We start from the raw sequence: 20892 nt of genomic DNA on the forward strand, positions 1-20892 counted from the left end.
CACGTCTTGTCGATGGGGTGTAAGACCCATTGTGCGAAATCGGCTAGCGTGTTCAGTCCTCGAAAGATTTTTTCACGCCCTCCAGGAATTTTGCTACAGTGAGGGCAATGACTGAAGATAGGTTCTTGAATGCACTTCTCGCACGCTCGATGAGCCACGCAGAAATTAGGAATGTGAATACCGGTCTCTTGCATGCATTCGAAATCGAAAAAGATGAAATTGCCTTTCTTCTTGTTTCCATTCTCTTTCTCTGGTTGGGATTGGTATTTTTGCACGTAGCATTGGTGTTCCAAGTCCACGATGTGGTGACAAATGTGACATTTTTTCTTTCCTGAACATACGTGTGCTTTGGCATTATTGGTACGTATGCCTTGTCCACAGGTAGGGCACAATCTCAGCAGTTGACAAGCACATTTCTGCTGTGAACCTTGCGTCTTCAAATGTTGTTGGTAACAGGCAGGGCTGACAAACGTGCGCAGACAAGCAGAACAATGCACTGGTTCTTGCCCTTCGCTCAGACAGGGTGGAGAGGCCAAACATCTTGAGCATTTCGATCCACAATGTTTGTGTTGTTCTCGATTGTTATAGCCATAGTCACATTTCTCACAATAATAAACATATCCCAGGAATCCAATGATACTGGTAATGGTATCGAAATGTTCATCGTGATGATAAAGGTGAATGTATTTTCCATCCTTAAAGTCTTTCCCTCGAAACAACAGAGGCCCACGCATTTCTTGAGGGTGCACTTTCAAGGTGTAGCGTGGAGCTAGGACATCTTGCAATGTTTGCATTTCAGGAATGCCACAGGGTGTGTTTTTGGACAGTCCGGCTTGTTGCAACAGGAGTTCTGCTTCACTTCGTTGTTTGGCTCGGTCCGATTTTTGAATAGTTTTCCAGGCTCTTTTCCATTCTGCCGTGTCGTTCTTGTTAGCATAGGTTCGTCCCACCACGATAGCCCTGGCTAAACACATCTGGTCTTGAGGGTTGTTAATTCGGACGAGACTCTTTTTGGTGTTGCGAAGGTCTTTCACCAATAAGATCTTTTTGCGGCCAGTCCCTTGAGGAGGAGAGACGTGGGTCATGTCCAGTGTGGCTTTTCCATCGGTGATGTCAAACTGGTCATTGGATTGTTGCACGTGTTGAATCTTGTCCATGACTTTGGAAGCGGTCAATTCTGCAGGGCTGCTAAACTCGATCCAAACAGGGGATTTCAAGCCGTCGTGTTGTATGGAAAGTCTCAAGCGATCGTCTTCTTTGGGTTGACATTGTCGCTCGAGTGTGGTGAGCAAAGAATCCCACATCTCGGTGATGAACCCTTCTGCTTTTCTCTAACGGTACTTCGGACTTGAAATCTTTAAACTTCACCGTGTATTTGTAAGCCGTGGTTCTAAATTTTCTAGAGGGGTGCTTTTCCGTCTCTTGAATGGAATAGTACTTTTCAGGGTTGACTAAGGGTGGTGAACTTTGTTTAGAGGGTTTGGATTCTGGTTCACTCATGTCCTCTTCAAAATCACTGGCATGAATTTGTGCCAAGACTTCAGCCCTGGTACAAGGCGATAGATCACGTTTCTGCCTCTTACTTTCTTCTTCTTTCTTCTCAAATGAATTGGATCGTTTCATCTTGATAGCAAAACGTCAAATGACTAAAGTTTAAACACCATGGGCTAATTTATAGTCATGGCAGACCAGCGTATATAAAAGGGTGTGTGTCTTGTCCTTTCACTATTCATTTCACTCTCAAACCGAGCACAACGATGGAAGAGACTACACAAATCGAACGTTTCATCAGAGCGTTGCGAGGGGTCATTAGAAAATTCTCTTCAGACCAGGCGACGGACTACTCTCCTTCCTTGCGAGATAAAAGTCAAGATACTTGCTATATCTGTCAGAAGAAAGGGCAGTGGTCTTCAGAGTGTCCAGACCGTCCAAAAAGAAAAAAAGGGGTTAGAAAAGACAAAAGTCAAGATACCTGTTATTATTGTCAAGAAAAAGGACATTGGTCTCCAGATAGCCCAAAAAAGAAACAAGAGGAGTCAGAAGAAGAGAGGGATTCTTCAGAGGAAGAAGAAGAGGAGGAAGAAAGCAGACAGGTGAAGAAAAAGAAACAGGAGAAGAAAAGAAGAAGGGAAGAAAGTGAGGAGGAAGAGGAGGAAAAGACTGTGACGGTGAAGAAATTAAAAAAACAGAGAGACTAAACAATGAGACAGAAGAAGTCTATGCTTTGTTGTGAATTGTGAATTGGATTGTAAATATTTATAAAAGAATAAATTAGGTAAAAAAAGGTAAGTGTCTTTGGGTTTTGATTTTAAAATAAGAACGTACACTCACACATTCATACACACTTACTATAGGGGTAAAATGGGTTGTTTTTTGTTTTTTGTTGGGGTTTTTTTTGAGTTATTGGCAATTGAAAGTCTATCTCTTTTCGAGAGACTTGGGTGGCCCTGAAAAGGGCCTTTTTTTTGGTGTAGGGGTGAGTTTAAGCAATCAACTTTAACTGTCTTAAGCCTTTGCCACGGCCAAGGCCTACTTCTGGACTGCGTACTGTTGATGATGATGATGATGATGATGATTTGGTTGAAATCACTAAGGGTGGCACGGTAGGCTTAGTCACAGGGTTGGAGTGTTTAGCTCGGGAAGGTCGTATTCTCTTCGGTCGTAATAAAGAAGTCTGATACATTTGTTTCAGACTTCTTAACTCCGCTAAAATGTCTAACAGTACCGTGACCGTTTGATTTTCACACCCTTGTTTCTTTGCTGCTGCTTCTTGTTATTGTTGTTTTTTTCTTACGTCTTCTTCCTGCTGTTGTTGCTGTAGAAGAAAAGCTTGTTCCGCTTCCTTTTGCTGTTGTATAAATTTCTCCAATTCTTCTTTCTGTCTCTGTCTAAAATTCTCCACGTGTGGTAATGAAGGAGAAGGTACCGGAACAAATTCTTGCGAGGTAAGAAAATCTACAAAATCCCAATTCACCTCTTCTGAAAGTAAGTCCGGGTTCCCTTGGGTGGTCTCCACTGCTGGTGCACCCAATTTATCGTTTTCTGAGTTTCTGTCATGTTGAATAACTGTCGCATGAATTGACTGCGCACAGGCGCTAGCGAATTTATATAGACCACGTGACGTCACAGACTGCTCTCTTCGGATTGGATGCGAGCTGACTGAATTTTGTAACGCGTGTTTGGATTGGTCAACAAACTCAATCCGTTTCAATCCTTTCTCTCCCTATAAATAAGTGCAGTTCACTGCATTCCTTCACTTGTTCTCGGCTCCTCAACATGTGGACCGATGTGCAATCTTCTACGCTTGTGTCAACGATGATGTTCAGGACGGACATACCAATGTATGTCCGATCCGAGTGGACAGTTGTCCATAGGACCGCCACAAGCCTATGGATACGTAGGATTTACGTGGAGAGGCAAGGATGCCTCAGAAGAGTTTTAGTCTATGGACCTACCATTAGACGAAGCCTAAGACGAAGAAGATGTTGCAGATGCCCTTTATGTTAAGGGCATATTAGCATAAACCCAAAGGCCCTTTTCAGGGCCACTCACATCTCTCGAAAAGAGATAGACTTTCAATTGCCTACCCCTTTTTTTATATTTTTTTATTTTAAAAAAAAAAACAAAAAAAATCCCATGTTCAATTTCCCCTTGTCCCTAGAATTGCTTTTTTTCTCCCATGTTCAATTTCCCTTGTCGCTCAACAGACCCACGATTTATTCCCATGTTCAATTTCCCCTTGTCGCTCAACAGACCCACGATTTATTCCCATGTTCAATTTCCCCTTGTCGCTCAACAGACCCAAAATATATTCCCATGTTAATTTCCCATTGTCGCTAAAGTGACCCAGGGGTTTTCGTAATGTTAAATTTCCCATTGTCGCTAAAGTGACCCAGGGTGGTTTTTAATGCTAATTCCCATTGCCTCCAAAGTGCCCCACTTCACTACTACCGAGATCCACGTCGACGCGTTGACGCGCACGTTTATTGCTTGGTGATTTACATGCCAAATCATGTTGGGAACATGCAACGTCGACAGTGTTTACAAGGTTCTTCTCAAGGTTTTGGTACATTATTAGAGTCCAGTCGTATATCCAACCATGTTACAGGTCTGCATGAATTGTATCTGGCTTAAAGAGGGATCCATATATACTTTTCAACAGGATATTTACTCCACGTCCCCCCCCCCCCACCCCGGTAGATTTGTAGCGAGTCCATGGGCGAATTTTGTTTATTTAAATTTTGCGCATGAGACACCTTCTGTTAACCCGAACGAAACTGGAAGTTCACACACAGTTTTTTGCAGCTCGGTCATTACGTGCATGAACCGAGTTGGATTTACAGTACGTGTTTCCATGCGACGGGCACATAATATAAAATCATGATGAGAATTTGTACAATAATTGACATTCTGCATGACATTACGAAACAAATATTTTGAAAATATCCACTTTGAGAAAAATCAAAAATTTTGCATAATGCGCAGGCAGATCTGAGTCTGTGCATTTTCTTAGGAGTAATCAGTAGAACAAACGACATAAATCCGACCTTCAGGCGCATTATGCTACGGCAGATCAGGAGTTTTGTTGTTTGCTGTTTGACTCAACCTATAAGCAAGTATAGACGGTATTCTACGTCATATAATGTCAAGAACACACAATCTGATAACCCTCAATCAATAGGGACTGTTACATAATGTGTATAAAAAAGAAAAAACATCGTGTCCTTCACGGCACGTATATATATATATATATATATATATATATATATATATATATATATATATATATATATATATATATATATATATATATATATATATATATATATTGTCTGACGGCATGTTGATGTATAACATGTATCTGGTTTATCGTCACATTAATGTATACTATACATGGGTTTCATCCTGTCTATATATCGCAATTTAAAGTACTATATATATATATATATATATATATATATATATATATATATATATATATCCAGTGAAAACTCTGCAATTTTATAATTTTATATCATTCTCCGAAGTAACTGAGAAATTTTCAATAACACTAGAAAGAAGGGATGGTTAATTAGTAAAGAAAAATTATATGTTATAACTAATAGTGTCTGTTATAGAGGATTGTGTTTATCCTTAGGAATGTTTTTGCTCTTCTTTTTTTAACATTCTTACTTAAGTTTAGTACAATATGTCCAACGAATGTACTTTACTTACTGCAAAATAAGCTATACAAACATTTTCCCCACTGGAAGCCCCCCAATAGATAACTAGCAGAAGTACACACGAAATAATTGCCCTTGATTTCGACCAATCAACTTTGGTCAACTGACCAGAGGCCTCTTGAGGGAGTCTGAATAGGCTCCCTTTCATATTGCAGACTCGTATGAAGTTTAAATTATAGCTCTCCTCTTATCAGCCATTAGTCTATAAGAAAATTAAGTTTAAATAGATATATAAAAAATATCTTAATATCTGCTGACAGCAGCAGCAACATAAACGGGAGTAACCGAAATGGAAGTTATCTAATGAGTTATTGGTCTCTACCGACGTTCGCTTGTAGCGGCAGAAAATTAACCGTATATCCTCAATTTAGCGTTCACACGATTTGAGTTTGAGTGCATATATTCAACAATGGAGACATGGGAATAATGTCTACTTGATCCAGACACGTTATTTGTTTTTAGTTGTCATTCATCTTTGATCACTGTATTCTTCATTTTAAAGGAGCGATAACATATAATTCTTTAAACGATCTTTCTCCAGATCATAACCTAACTGAACTAAGATAATCAAATACTGAGCGTTATCTCCAATCGACAACTAACAACTAACTTCAGATTCCGTGGTCAAAAACAAACCATTACGAAAGCTCATTCACTGTATCAGCACATACTGTATGGAATTCCTTATCCCTGAGGATTTACAATTTAAATTTCCTTGCTTCGTTTAAAATATTATAGAAATTCTTTCTTAGGCATCTAGAATGACATATTAAAACCTCTGAATAGAGAACTTCATCATTGTGTCTGTAAATAATATGTCCGTGTCTTATTCAATTAGGTTGTGATGAAAACTAGGAACCTGTGCATATTGACCAGTATAGTCAAATATATTCATTCATTTTAAATATGTGGGAATGAGTGTGCGATGATACCTTATATGCGTATGTTTTTTTGGGGTGGGTGGGTGGTACTTTTAACAGAGGAATTACAAAAATTGAGAACCACATAGCAGATGGGTCAGTCATGACCAAATGTTATCATCATTAAAAAAAGTTGTTTATTATTACTATTATTATTATTATTAGTAGTAGTAGTAGTAGTAGTAGTAGTAGTAGTAGTAGTAGTAGTAGTTGTTGTTGTTGTTGTTGTTGTTGTTGTATTTACGGTTTCAAGATTGAACCCAGTGAAAAATGGAGGGAACTGGCAATATCACAATGAAATTAACTAGAGAAGGAAAAATGCCGTTATCTCTAAGAAAACCTCTAGAACCATATTATAATAAATATATTATCACACATGTTTGTTGTAAAAGCTACATTAGCTGACGTATGAACAGGCCTGGTCTCATAGCTTCTGAGGTCCAAAGCGCCACGCTGGCAGCGGAGCCGGGCCGGGCCGGGCCGGTGGAGTTAATGCAGTATGCCTATTCTTTTCTGTCAATTGAAGCGCCTTCGTGGCCCCGGCAACCGTCTTGCTAGCCTTACCCTAAGGCTGATCCTGCGTATTAGTAGGGAGGGATTGTACCACTTCACTTCTAAATGTATCATACATGATGATATTTCAAACATGGGACCACTTCACTTCTAAATGTATCATACATGGTTATATGTCAAACATGGGGCCACTTCACTTCTAAATTTGTCATACAAAGGTGATATTTCAAACATGTGACCACTTCATTTCTAAGTGTGTCATACAAAGGTGAAATTTCAAACCGGGGACCACTTTACTTCTAATTGTATCATTCAAAGGTGATTTTTAAAACTGGATACCACTTCACTACTTATATCACCAAAACTTGTAGGATTAAAACTATGTTCCACACAATCATTTATAAGATCAGATATTATTTCTAAGGACATTACATTGGAATGAATCACCTTATGAATGTCGATGTTTTACACCAAAATGCATAATATTCTTAGACTTATTTGGTTTAGTGATTTTTCAAATTAATTTGACTTATTACATGGCCATTTCTTGACAGATTTATGGCTTTTTTTACATTTTGAAGGGCCACTACTATAATGGGATAAAACATTTTATCGAAACGTCAAATCATATGTAATTATTAATGGTGAAGTCACTATTTAGTTTGGTATGGAGACAGGGTGTAAACAGGGGTATCCATTCTCCCATATAATTAATAACGTGTGTGCAGAAATTTTAGCCCACGTGATAAGAACAAAACTACTAGGGGAATACATATAAACGATTTTATTTTTCTGATGGTAACTCGTTTGCTGTTGATGCTCCAAAGACAGCTCTAATGTCTGCTTTCCATCTTTTGCATCCATTATTCATTTGTTCTTGGCTGAGCCTAAATATTGAAGAGAAAAAGGGTGGTTTTGATTAGAAGTAGAACAGGTAGCATCAGTCAGTATTGTCAAGAAGGTAAACTTCATTGGGGTTGTAATGACCTTGCTGTCTTATTTGTAAAATTTTCAGGTAACTTGGACAAAATTGCAACTCTTAATTATTCATAGATTTTCTTAAATTGTGGAGAAAAGAATCTCAGATATTTTTGGATAGATGTTTCTGAAGCATATTTAAAAAAAAGCTAGATGATTACAAATGGTCATCACTCAACATTTTGAGAAAAACAAATATGGTGCCGATTATTTTTTTAACAAACTTGTCATGGTTAAATGCGAATAATAAAAAAGCATGTATTACAAAATATGGTGTTTGAAAGGTGTTTAGATTCGTGATTGCGTTTCTTGATGACGATTGTTCCTGGATAAGTTTTAATAGTTTAAAACATAAATGTTCTATTAATATTAACTTCATAGATTTTCAAAAGCACACTTGCATCTATTAAGTCATAAAATATTCAGGTTGATCATTAGTTAAGTTAATAATTTTATATGCGAAACAGTATATTTATCAATGTAGATTTAGAGATAAGTCAATTTTGTCCGGTTTTTGTTTTTAATTTTAACATAGAAAATATAGTGCTTATTGAAACTGTAAATTGGAAAAGTTTCAAAATAGATTCCAGTATTGTACAAATAGTTAATAGCGTCATGAGTACTTATTTTGTGGGGGCCCCGAGTGGCCGAGTGGTCTAAAGCGCTCTCCGTTACGGATCACTGCCATCTCACCTCTGTCTGCACCGGTTCGAATCTTGGATTCAGCCAATGTGGGTATGTGAGAAAGCTTGCCAGTAGCTTCTCGTGGGTTGGTTGTTCTTTCCGGGGTTTTTCCGGGTTCTTCCTCCACCATTAATACTGGCCGCCATGTATAGCCTATCTTGTGCTCAAAAATGGCGTTAAACGCCACAACAACAACAACTTATTTTGTTATTTTTTTAATTATTTATATCAAGTCACTGAAAGTCACAATGTCCATTGCTTGAATGTTCACATTGAAAAGCAAGCATATGTTTTCTAGAGTTGATTACCTGCTAGAAAAGATGGAATTTGATACCTACTGTTACAGAAGTTCCTATTGTTTGTTACGTAAGTACCAATCTTTGACATCGTACATATTTACATTGCACAGTGTTTACGTGATATAGACGTATGAACAAAGATATCTTCTGTGCTCGTGAAAGCAACACATTTCTTATGGTTTTCATGGATTTTAAAATCTTAAGTGGGTTAGTATGTTTCTTTGGGAGTGTGTGTGTTGTTTTTATTTATACAGATGAAACCAAAGTCTATTTCTGAAGAAAAATCTAAGCAGCCACATAAGAAGAAACAGAGAAAACAAGTTTGATAAATTTATCTCGTAATGTACAGGTACAGATAGTCCTTAATTGGCGTGGATCCTACGCAGCTTTCTGCCTATAATTAAGATGGCTGGCGTTGAGAGGACCCCCTTGTGCCGAAAGATTTAAAGACGTTTATGTGTTTGTGCCCCCTCCCAATTTTTTGTTGTGTGTCTTCTTGAAAATAAATCAAAAAGATTTTTGATAAAAATTTCTATGAATTTGATTTATGGATCTGTCTGCACCTAACCGTAATGTATCTCAAGAAGCTCGTACTCCCTGGGCTGGTTTTCGGTCCTTTACACTTTACCTAGTGATCCTTGCCAAGGATCTGTGTATGTCCAGTGTGTGCTGTATTGTGCTTATGTCCAGTGTGTGATGTATGTCCAGTGTGTGCTGTATGTCCAGTGTGTGCTATATGTCCATTGTGTGATGTGTGTTGTATGTCCAGTGTGTGCTGTATGTCCAGTGTGTGCTTATGTCCAGTGTGTGCTGTATGTCCAGTGTGTGCTGTATGTCCAGTGTGTGATGTATGTCCAGTGTGTGCGTCCAGTGTGTGCTGTATGTCCAGTGTGTGATGTATGTCCAGTGTGTGCTGAATGTCCAGTGTGTGATGTACGTCCAGTGTATGATCTATGTCCAGTGTGTGCTGTATGTCCAGTGTGTTTATGTCCCGTGTGTCCTTATGTCCAGTGTGTGATGTATGTCCAGTGTGTGCTGTATATCCAGGGTGTGATGTATGTCCAGTGTGTGCGTCCAGTGTGTGCTGTATGTCCAGTGTGTGATGTACATCCAGTGTGTGATGTACGTCCAGTGTGTGCTGTATGTCCAGTGTGTGATGTAAATCCAGTGTGTGATGTACGTCCAGTGTGTGCTGTATGTCCAGTGTACTGTATGTCCAGTGTGTGATGTACATCCAGTGTGTGATGTACGTCCAGTGTGTGCTGTATGTCCAGTGTGCTGTATGTCCAGTGTGTGATGTACATCCAGTGTGTGATGTACGTCCAGTGTGTGCTGTATGTCCAGTGTGCTGTATGTCCAGTGTGTGATGTATGTCCAGTGTGTGATGTACATCCAGTGTGTGATGTACGTCCAGTGTGTGCTGTATGTCCAGTGTGCTGTATGTCCAGTGTGTGATGTACATCCAGTGTGTGATGTACGTCCAGTGTGTGCTGTATGTCCAGTGTGTGCTGTATGTCCAGTGTGTGATGTACGTCCAGTGTGTGCTGTATGTCCAGTGTGTGATGTATGTCCAGTGTGTGCTGTATGTCCAGTGTGTGATGTACATCCAGTGTGTGATGTACGTCCAGTGTGTGCTGTATGTCCAGTGTGCTGTATGTCCAGTGTGTGATGTATGTCCAGTGTGTGATGTACGTCCAGTGTGTGCTGTATGTCCAGTGTGCTGTATGTCCAGTGTGTGATATATGTCCAGTGTGTGCTGTATGTCCAGTGTGTGATGTACGTCCAGTGTGTGCTGTATGTCCAGTGTGCTGTATGTCCAGTGTGTGATGTATGTCCAGTGTGTAATGTACGTCCAGTGTGTGCTGTATGTCCAGTGTGCTGTATGTCCAGTGTGTGCTGTATGTCCAGTGTGTGATGTACATCCAGTGTGTGATGTACGTCCAGTGTGTGCTGTATGTCCAGTGTGCTGTATGTCCAGTGTGTGATGTATGTCCAGTGTGTGATGTACGTCCAGTGTGTGCTGTATGTCCAGTGTGTGCTGTATGTCCAGTGTGCTGTATGTCCAGTGTGTGATATATGTCCAGTGTGTGCTGTATGTCCAGTGTGTGATGTACGTCCAGTGTGTGCTGTATGTCCAGTGTGCTGTATGTCCAGTGTGTGATGTACGTCCAGTGTGTGCTGTATGTCCAGTATGATGTATGTCCAGTGTGTGATGTACGTCCAGTGTGTGCTGTATGTCCAGTGTGCTGTATGTCCAGCGTGTGCTGTATGTCCAGTGTGTGATGTACATCCAGTGTGTGATGTACGTCCAGTGTGTGCTGTATGTCCAGTGTGCTGTGTGTCCAGTGCTATATTGTAGTGACTAGTAACCCATGTTGTTGTATATAGACTGGCTTGTAAAGATTAAATCAAGCTAATAAGGTGTCTTTATTTATTTCAAAACCTATCTAATAAAAAGAAATCCGACAAGGGCGCCCAGGACTTGGATGTAATGGTGGCAGGTGGCTACCGTGTCCATTCGCTTCCATCTGTCCTATGCATTGTTTTCCCTATCTACAATCTTTGTGGTGTGTTATAAGTACAGAAAGTTCAAAATAAAAACAAAATACACACATAAGTAGAGAAGTCTTTATATTGTATGAGCGCATGTACTGTGTGTGATTCTGCTGCCTCGCAGTTCGTACTAACTCGCACTTAACATTGGTATCACACCATCATATGCTCCTTGCTTGGTTGGGCCAAATTCCCTGTCCAAATGTAGTTGCTGTCTGTACCTACTGTGTTAGAGTTATGTTAGCAGCTACGACGATGCATGCTAATCTGTTAGAATTGTTATTATCATTTTGGACGGCCTCCCTTTTCTGTTAGAGAATGAAAAAAAAAAATTAGATGGACAGGAGATGGTCCGTTGATAGTGTATATGATAAGGGCGATGCAGTTGGGCTCAGATGTTGACGTGTCGATTTTCTGCTTATCAATTAAAGTTACACATTCCGTTATGCAGTTCATGAATCAGTATCAACACGTCACAAGTGTATCAATACATCGACACCTGTACAGGGTTCAATGCTAAACAATTTTGATCCTTTTTAAGTTACATGTATTAAAAAAAAAATTAAAAACAAACCTCCGATGGAGGGGCTCACGTCCACATTTTGTGATACAAGGAAATCAGATAACAAATTCAATCAACCATGAGCAAGTTTAACACAGAAATACAAAATATGGAGTCTAAACGAGCTCGAAAACGTAAAGTCTTAAGTTCTTTAAGGACAGTGGTTCAGAGAACTGAGTCATGAGTGTTTGAGTTCATGTCTGTTCACAGCGCGATGGAAGCTTGGGACATTTCATCGATCACCAGTGATTGAACCCATTTATCTGGGTTAAAAAAAAAAAAACAGAAGGTAGCGAAGAACGGAAGTAACTGAGAACATACGATTGTCGCTAAATTTAAGTATGATAACTGGGAGAACGCATTGCCCATATTTTATAATAAAACGGAAGCCGAACAAAACATGAGTTATTTGGAAAGCATCAAAAAGAAGTCTCAGGAAAAAGAGATAAATTTAGAGATGTCATGAAGGCAGAAAAAAAAAAACGAGCAGAATATGTTCGGGAAGGGAGGCTATTACAAACTACCATTTAAGAATTAGGAATTTCATGGTATGGCGGAAATCGAAATGTGATACTGGCAAAACATGTTTATGAAGGGAGGTTAAAACTATCATTTAAGAATTAGATATTTTCAGGTAAGGCGGAAATTGAAATGTGACATTTATGGTTGGTATGTGATATGATTTGAAGTCCAAGCCGAGCAAGAATTAGTGGAATGCGATTGACAAGACGACACTCCTTTGATTAATGTCTTGACACGGACTGTTACATCACGCGGACAAATTAGATTATCACACACGTTATTGCCCGTGACTTAACGAAATAATAAACCTTTCTGAAATGTCTACTAACTTGACCTGTCAGCTCCTTATCTAATTATTTAAAGCCAATAGGCGGTCTATTCAAATGAAATCTGGCGTAAGTAGTCTTATAATATTGCATAATGTGGGACCACGTGTGAATGCCTTTTGATCAGCAATTGATCACAGGTGCCCATTGTAAACTATGATCAAAAGGAAATATTGCTTACATCATGTACAAGATAAACTCCAGTAGTTTTACGTGACATGTACAATTTCATTTTAGGTTATTACAATAATACTACAGAAACTTGACGATAAGTCATCTGTTGGTCAGAAACTCATTGCAATTAGGAAGTCTATATTGGCCTCCATCTGTTAATTATTATCAATAGATTGTTATACCAAATGGTGAGTCAATACACTATTTATATATTGTATAGAATTTCTTGCTTGTTATGTGTGATAGCACTACATAGACAGTGCCTTTTCAAGCTATCACTTGATTCCCAACTATTAGTGAAACATTAGTTGTGGAGTAGCTGAGGAACATTAGTTTAAAATATCTGATTGAAGCAACCTCAAAGTGAAATGCTGATGAACGGAGAGGGAGAGAGAATTGACGAAAATAAAATATGTGTTGTAATCCGAGATTTGTATTGATACAACACATCGGTTACTTTTACCGGAAACGCGTACGCTGAGGTACAAAATTAGCCTAATATTAACGACTTCCTCTGCTTATACAGAGCCCTTTAGTCTTAGATAAGTCCCGGGGATTGTCTAGCATTGATGTTTGAGCGAAGCAGACATGAGAGTGCTAGCTATAATCAGTCTGTTAAGCTTGATTACTGAGTTTTTCTTCTTCCTTTAAAATAAACACCAATAAAAAATGTAAAAAAAACCAACAAATATGACCCAAAGGTTCTAAAACCATTCTGATGCCCTCTGTACGAGTCAATTAAACGTCAAGTTTGTGTGGATTCCATGTTTGAAGATGAGAACGGGTTGGAATAGAGATACAGATCTTGTATTTGGATAAGACTGATATCTTTAGTCTCTTTGATAAGTGCATTTTTTTAGTTCGTTTGCAATTTGCACATTTTATCTTCGACGAAGTCAATATGGTGTGGAACATAACCCGTATAGTGCCAGATTATGTGTTGGTTAAAGAGAATTAATGTCACTTTGTCACTTTACCCTCCATTTTTTGACACACATCAACCACTTTAGATGCATTGCGTTGTCCAGTAAACATTGGCAAGATTTTGATGATAATTTACATTTACATATGCGATCTATAAGACCATATATATATATATATATATATATATATATATATATATATATATATATATATATATATATATATATATATTGTATTTGAGGAAATCTTCTGTATACACTGACATGGCTTCATGGAATTTTGGGAATCGCAACAGCAAATGTCTGAAATTTTAAGAATAAAATTGAGCTTTAGAAAATGTAATTTTAAGAATAAAATAAAGCTTTAGAAAATGTTTTCAGTTTGGGCAGCTTACTCTATTATTCTGCTGTGATACCTTTCACATTTATTTATTTAATTTGTGTTCTTATGTATTAGACTGTTTAAATGTTGCTTTCACGAGTACCATAACCTTAACGAATTTTACTAAAACTATGCAAACACGTTTGAAATCAGGCCACGATTAAAACTAATGTAAAACTAATTATTCAACTCTTCACGATTTATGACTACGAATACTGCTACTACAACTACCAATGACAGACAAAGACAACACTGTTATCACACGTGTGGCCTATTTAGAAATACACTACTTCACATGACAGTCCTTTCCACTAACCAAAAGATCGTAACGGTAGTCTGCTTAATATTCGTATTACCGGAAGTTCTAGGGATGACTAGGCATCTGGGTAAATGATCCCTTTCCGGGTCGTAATTCTTTATCTCTACCCGTTTACTAAATTCAGGGGATTTCACTATTTCTAATAACAGTCTGAAAACGAGACGGAGTATTTTCTTGAAAAACATTTGAGGGACTCTATATGTTATTAAGATCTAAGCGGTATAAGAGAGTGAACGCCCAGTAAAGAACACGTGTTCAAGCTATTTTAAGACGGAAGCCCATTAAAATAATCTATATATAGAAGTATAGAAGTAATATAGCTCATAGGCTTAGCCCCCTTCGATGTTCCCTGTAACTGAAATAAAATGTGATTTCGAGAGCTCCATCCGTTTCTGTATATGTCAGCTATGCGTGCGGTGGGGGGAGGGGGGACTTGTGCATTGCGTTATTTTGAGAAAGAGACTGGCTGTTCCTTAAACTGCCATACGACAATCAGTACCAGGCAACATGTGCTGAATTGTTAAATTAAAATATATTGTAGTCTTAATCATGATAATAATGTAAGAGTGAAAAAATCCTTCGAGAGGTGTGTGGATGAAGTCAGCGTAAGGCATATTTTTCTCACTTGATTCGCCATTTTGTTGGTAATCTGGCTTTGACCTAAATTCAGACACGCTGGAAACAATCTTATAATTTCTATAACACACTCAAAATTCTTTCATTTTATGTCAACGTTGAAAGGTTAAATTTGTTATGGTATGTTGGCTATTTATTTCCGGAAATAGAAAAAAGCGTACTGCTGCTCATCTATTGGCTTGATATCATTTTGCCGTCCGCTTATGAGTAGCCTAGCCAGCAGCCATTGATTGTCAATAAACATACGAATATGCATGCAGAAAATTATGGAGCTCTGAAGGTATTAACGACCCAATTTCTTCTTTTTTTGGGGGGACCATACATTTTTTTTAAGTGTTGTTATATGTTTGTGTGTCCCTCAAAGGTATGTATGTTTGTATGTTTTACAATAGAATTTAGATTTTTAAAAATTCAAAGTTTACAATTTTTTATGGGGTATTTATATCCCTAGTGTGATCTAAAGGGTTGTTCATCCGACTCTTGGTTTTAAGCCCCAGAGTCGGAGTTCCTTCCATTGTTTGTTTCGTGATCTTTGCCAGAGATCTCCGATGTCCCGTGTATGCTATATGTACTTTTGCTATGTTGTGTGTATGCTATAGATTTCTTTCTTGGGACGGCAAATGTAGTTCAATTATCTCCCAGTTTTCTTATCGTATAGTTATAGTTATCTGGATATTTTTTCCAAAATATTGAGTTTGGTTTTATTTTGAAAAAATGAAAGTTTGAATTTTGTCGTGAAAACGGTGTAATATATGATTTAAAGAAACTTACTGCCTTAGTTGAGTGATCATTATGTGTCGTTTTCTCGTTTTATCTTTACTTCAGACTGAGAGGCTATATCCGAGTTAGGATCCGCATTTTTCTTTATTCGTTAATGTTTCTCCTTCTGAAGAATTTAGCCTTCTCCTTTATTTATAAAAGAATGCAAAGTTTCCATTTTTTGTGTGGTGTTAGTCCTAAAGTTAATGGTGGTAGCTTTTTATTATTGTATGCCATAATTCCCTTTATTTTTGTTCTGTTTGTCCATTTCCGCCACATGGGTTTTTCTGATGCTCTTTCGCGTAGCTTCTTGTGACATAGCCCTGCAACGGATATGCAACTTACTTCACACATATATAGGTTCCATGTTACCCTTAAATCTATGTTAATTAGTGAATATTATTTTAAGTTAATAGTATATCGCTACTATGGTTACTGAATTTCATATATTGATGCTGTGGGGTGAGAGATGGAGGCCGGGCTCCAGCCCACACATTTGCATTTGTAGCATGCGTTCATATGCGGACGGTTAGCCCTCCCCCATCTCCTATCCCCTTGATAAAAAAAAGTAATATATATTTCTTTGATGAGAAGAAAGAAATAGTAGGTATTATTTTCAAGGATATATTGGTACTGTGAGGTGAGAGATTTGGGCGAGGCTCACGCCTTGGCACAGGCGTATCTGCCCCAAGTGGGCTGTAAACCGGAGCCCCTCCCCAATCTCTCCACTCTCCGACCTTCACATACATCTCTAAATTTATACAGCCATTGAAACTCAAGAAGAACGTATTGGTTTTATTTTTTAACAGGCATTCAGCGTAATTTGTGTAATACCATCTATTATTTAATAATTGTTATCACCTGGCCACAGGAAAGCATATTTGTTGTTATGTAGTTAATTATTTTTAAAACCACTTTATTTTCATTGTCCGCATCTGTATATAATATATTGTTTCTATGATATATTTTTTTTTTTACAAATTTCCGTAATTGGCAGTATCCTATTATTTTTTGTTTTATCACATTGGGCAATCGTATGTAGTGTGGTGAAATTCGCCGTTTTACATAGAGGGCATTTCGGTATTATCCTAAACATACGACGTCTGACAGCTTCTTCCCCTGTAAGCCACGCGTTGTGTAAATATTTAAAAATTATACTTTGTATTTTTACGATCTTATTTTTTCCAAACGTGTCCAAGTTTTTGCCCAGTTTATCCCCCAGTTGTCTTGTTATACTCTACATCTTATTCTTTTTGTCACATCCTCTCTTATCCAATCATAACCATTACCTATATCTAATTGCCAAACCTCTGTTTTATCCCTATATTTTAAGAGTATTTCCTTTATATATCTAAATTTACGTGGCACTTCAAGTTTCTTCGTGAGTTTATTATTTCTGTATATCTCTGGTCGGGCTCTCATTGTGAAGCCGAACCAGTAGATATACAGTGCCTCCCACGCTGTAACAGGTTCGGGTTGCACTTTTTTCAATCTATTTATTATGTTAGGTAGTTTTAGTAGTAGGGGGATTGGCAAACCCAATCCCCCTCTACTTTTAGCTTTATATAAAGTGTCTTTTTTAATATAGTGCGTTTTTAGTTCCATACGTAATCGTTAATTTCATTGTCCAGCTTGTATTATCCATATCAATAGATCTAATTATATAGTTAGTGTTTGAATACAAGTATGTTTTGGCCACTAGGGCCCGCTCCATGATGCATAGGGGCGTTAGGGCCCAGATTGTCTCATTTTCTCTTATTTTGCTGATTATGTGCTTGTAGTTTTCTATAGTTTCTTTTTTTTTCTCGAAAATAAACCCCTAGAGCTTTCACCGTATCTCTCAGTAGGTGGGGGTGGGGTAAACCAGGATGATTACCTCTCCAGTTTCTCATTTTAAGAACTTCAGTCTTGTTGTGGTTTATTTTTTAAACCGACGCTTTCCCAAATTTTTCAAATTCTTCTTCTAGATGTTTATAGGATCTTCCCTCTCTTATAATGTTTGTGCAGTCGTCTGTATGTTGAAGCATTTTAAATTCTTCTTTTAAGTTTGGTATTTGTATGCCTTGTATTTCTGGGTTATTTCTTAACTTATGACTTAGAATTTCAATTGCCATTACGTACAATAGCATTGATAGTGGGCAGCCTTGCCTCAGTGATCGTTGTATATCAAATTCTTTCGTGCATTTTCCATTTACCTGTACACATGAGGTTATTCCTGTGTATAGGATTTCAGTCCATTTTCGGAAGTTCGGCCCGAAGCCAAATTTTTCAAGTACGTTCTGTATATAGTTTTATTCTAATCGGTCGAATGCTTTTTCCTGGTCGAAGAGTACCATATCACCCTTCATACCTGTTTCATTAATGTAATCTATTATGGTTTTAATATTTAAAATATTGCTTTGAATATCCCTTCCTTTTCCCCCATAAGTTTGATTTGCATTGATTTTACTTATCCCCCCTTTTACCCTATTTGTTAATATCCTACTTAAAATTGTATAATCCGTATTCAGAAGTGATATCGGTCTCCAGTTTTGTATGTCCTCCCTATCCTATTTCCCTTTAAAAATAACAGTAATATCTCCTTTCCTCATAGATTTTGACATTTGTTTCTTGCTTAAAAAGATATTATTGTATAGAACATTCAAGATCGACGTTAATTCACCGTGGAATGTTTTGTAGAATTCCACGGTGAGTCCATCTTTCCCTAGCGATTTTCTTTTCATGAGTGTAGCTATGGTTTTTGTTGTTGTTGTTGTTGTTGTAGGGTTTAACGCCATTTTTCAGCACACGATAGGCTATTCATGGCGGCCAGTATTAATGGTGGAGGAAGAACCCGGGAAAATCCCGGAAAGAACCACCGACCCTCGAGAAGCTACTGGCAAGCTTTCTCACATACCCACATTAGCCGAATCCAAGACTCGAACCTACGCAGACAGAGGTGAGATGGCAGTGATCCGTAACGAAGAGCGCTTTAGACCACTCGGCCACTCGGGGACCCTGGTTTTTTTTGTAGTTTCTTCATCTGAGATGACTCACACTGGTCTCTGTTTTCTGCCATCATCTAACAATCAACATTTTTTAAATAGTTGTCGATTGTATTGGAATCTATATTTTGTGTGGTGTATAACTCTTTTTAATATAGAAAAATGCTTTTAAAATATCTTCACTTGCCGTATAAGTTACATTGCTTATATTTATTTAATTTAATATTTTCTCATCTCCTTTCCTGAATTCTTCCCGTTGATATATCTCAAGATAAAAACATTTATACATGCAACCAGCTCCTCGGCCCACCTGTTACTGAAGACGGCAAGAAGAAACAACAACACCAGTCAACATCACGGCTGCAGATAGGGTTTGAGGCTCATCTCAAAGTGTTTTTGTGCCTCTTCTTTGGAGCCCTTAATTCAAGTATGGGTAATTTAACTTATCAGAGGTATCGACATTAATTTAATTAAATATATTCACCTCGCGCCCAACTGCAAAAGCATGTCAAATTCCATGAAGCATTTATCATTGTATGATTCTTGTATCTAAGTCATGTTAAAATAATTCACTGCCTTGAAAATAGCTGACGTCATCAGTATTCGTCTGGAACAAATTTCCCAGTGTAATCTGTAACGAATTATAATATCATAATTAAACAAAACATAGTAATTAAATTTAATAATAATAATAATAATAATAATAATAATAATAATAATAATAATAACAGTGTTGATTTGTAACAGCGGCCACTGACCCATGATACATATCCATACATATCATACGGTACAAAAAGATGTTTCAGTGCTTAAGAAAAGAACATCGTATCCATTGGAAGTGGTATACATGAAAGTAATCATTATTGCATTTTTTTAATTGAGTAAAATACAAATATATATGTTACACAGTAATCACATAAAGTAATTAATAATAATAATAATAATAATAATAATAATAATAACATTATTGTTTAATATAAAATCACTCCAAAACACATCTGCAAGTTATTTTTTATTTTTTGTCGCTTGTTTTGTTGTTTGTTTATTATATTTTTTAAAATTGGAGTCTAGTTGTTTGTGTATATTAAGAAAGACACTACATGGAAAAAGGGACCAAAGGTATATTCGTTACTTAACCAAAATACGGGGTATTATACTAAGTTTTATATTTCATTACACTTTGTATTATATTGCATTTTGCATTATATTACGTTTTATATTATAATACGCTTTATAAGCTAGTTTGTTTCTCGCAATTCCACTTGTCGGTCCCCTGATGACGTCATTTATTTTGTTGTTGTGTATATTCGAAAGGAGAAATGAGTAGTTAGTTGTTCTTGTTGTTGTAGGGTTTAACGCCATTTTTCAGCACACGATAGGCTATTCATGGCGGCCAGTATTAATGGTGGAGGAAGAACCCGGGAAAATCCCAGAAAGAACCACCTAACCATGAGAAGCTACTGGCAAGCTTTCTCACATACCCACATTGGCTGAATCCGAGACTCGAACCCACGCAGACAGAGGTGAGATGGCAGTGATCCGTAACGGAGAGCGCGTTAGACCACTCGGCCACTCGGAGCCCCTAAATGAGTTGTTAGTTATATAATATACATATCTACAAAGCAGATTAATTACAAATAGGCTAATGTACTAAATTACTAAAGTACTATCTGTCTTCTCATCTATGTATCAGTGTTATTGGAAGATTGATCATAAGAGAAAACCATCATTGAAAATAATAACAGAATGTAAGGATTCTCTCAAATGAATAAAGAAAATAGTTACTGTGAATTCAATCTAGTACATGTATGTATGTATGTATGTATGTGTGTATGTGTGTGTGTGTATTTATGATACTAATAAGTCGGTGGTATGTGTGTATGTATGTATGTATGTATGTACAAGCATGGACGCCTAGATTTCACCTCTAAACATCGTTTTGGGGCACATCAATAAAACCCGATAGCTGGCCACTAAATATTTGCCCTCTATCCTCGCCAGAAAATAATTCTGCTGCGCCCCGAGTACAAGCAAAATTGTGTATCATTTTCTAGTTGATTTAGATTTCAAAACTGAAATCTTATTTGATTTTAAACCTTCCATACTCAAATGCAGGTTCGTGAGAAATACATCGAC

The 20892-nt window shown here is 37.6% G+C and overlaps 1 long non-coding RNA gene across 1 annotated transcript; it reads right to left on the minus strand.

The window, feature by feature from the left end:
• Window positions 1-7424: 7424 nt before the first annotated feature.
• Window positions 7425-19382, minus strand: LOC149774383 (uncharacterized). The gene is made up of 2 exons (XR_016416873.1): window positions 19241-19382; window positions 7425-7542 (listed from the first exon to the last, which is right to left on the minus strand). It is a non-coding gene; the product is annotated as an uncharacterized LOC149774383 (long non-coding RNA).
• Window positions 19383-20892: the final 1510 nt, after the last annotated feature.

Source organism: Sinohyriopsis cumingii, unplaced genomic scaffold (assembly GCF_028554795.1).
Source record: "Sinohyriopsis cumingii isolate HCF-2022 unplaced genomic scaffold, ASM2855479v2 utg000244l, whole genome shotgun sequence".
Classification (NCBI taxonomy): Eukaryota; Metazoa; Mollusca; class Bivalvia; order Unionida; family Unionidae; genus Sinohyriopsis; species Sinohyriopsis cumingii.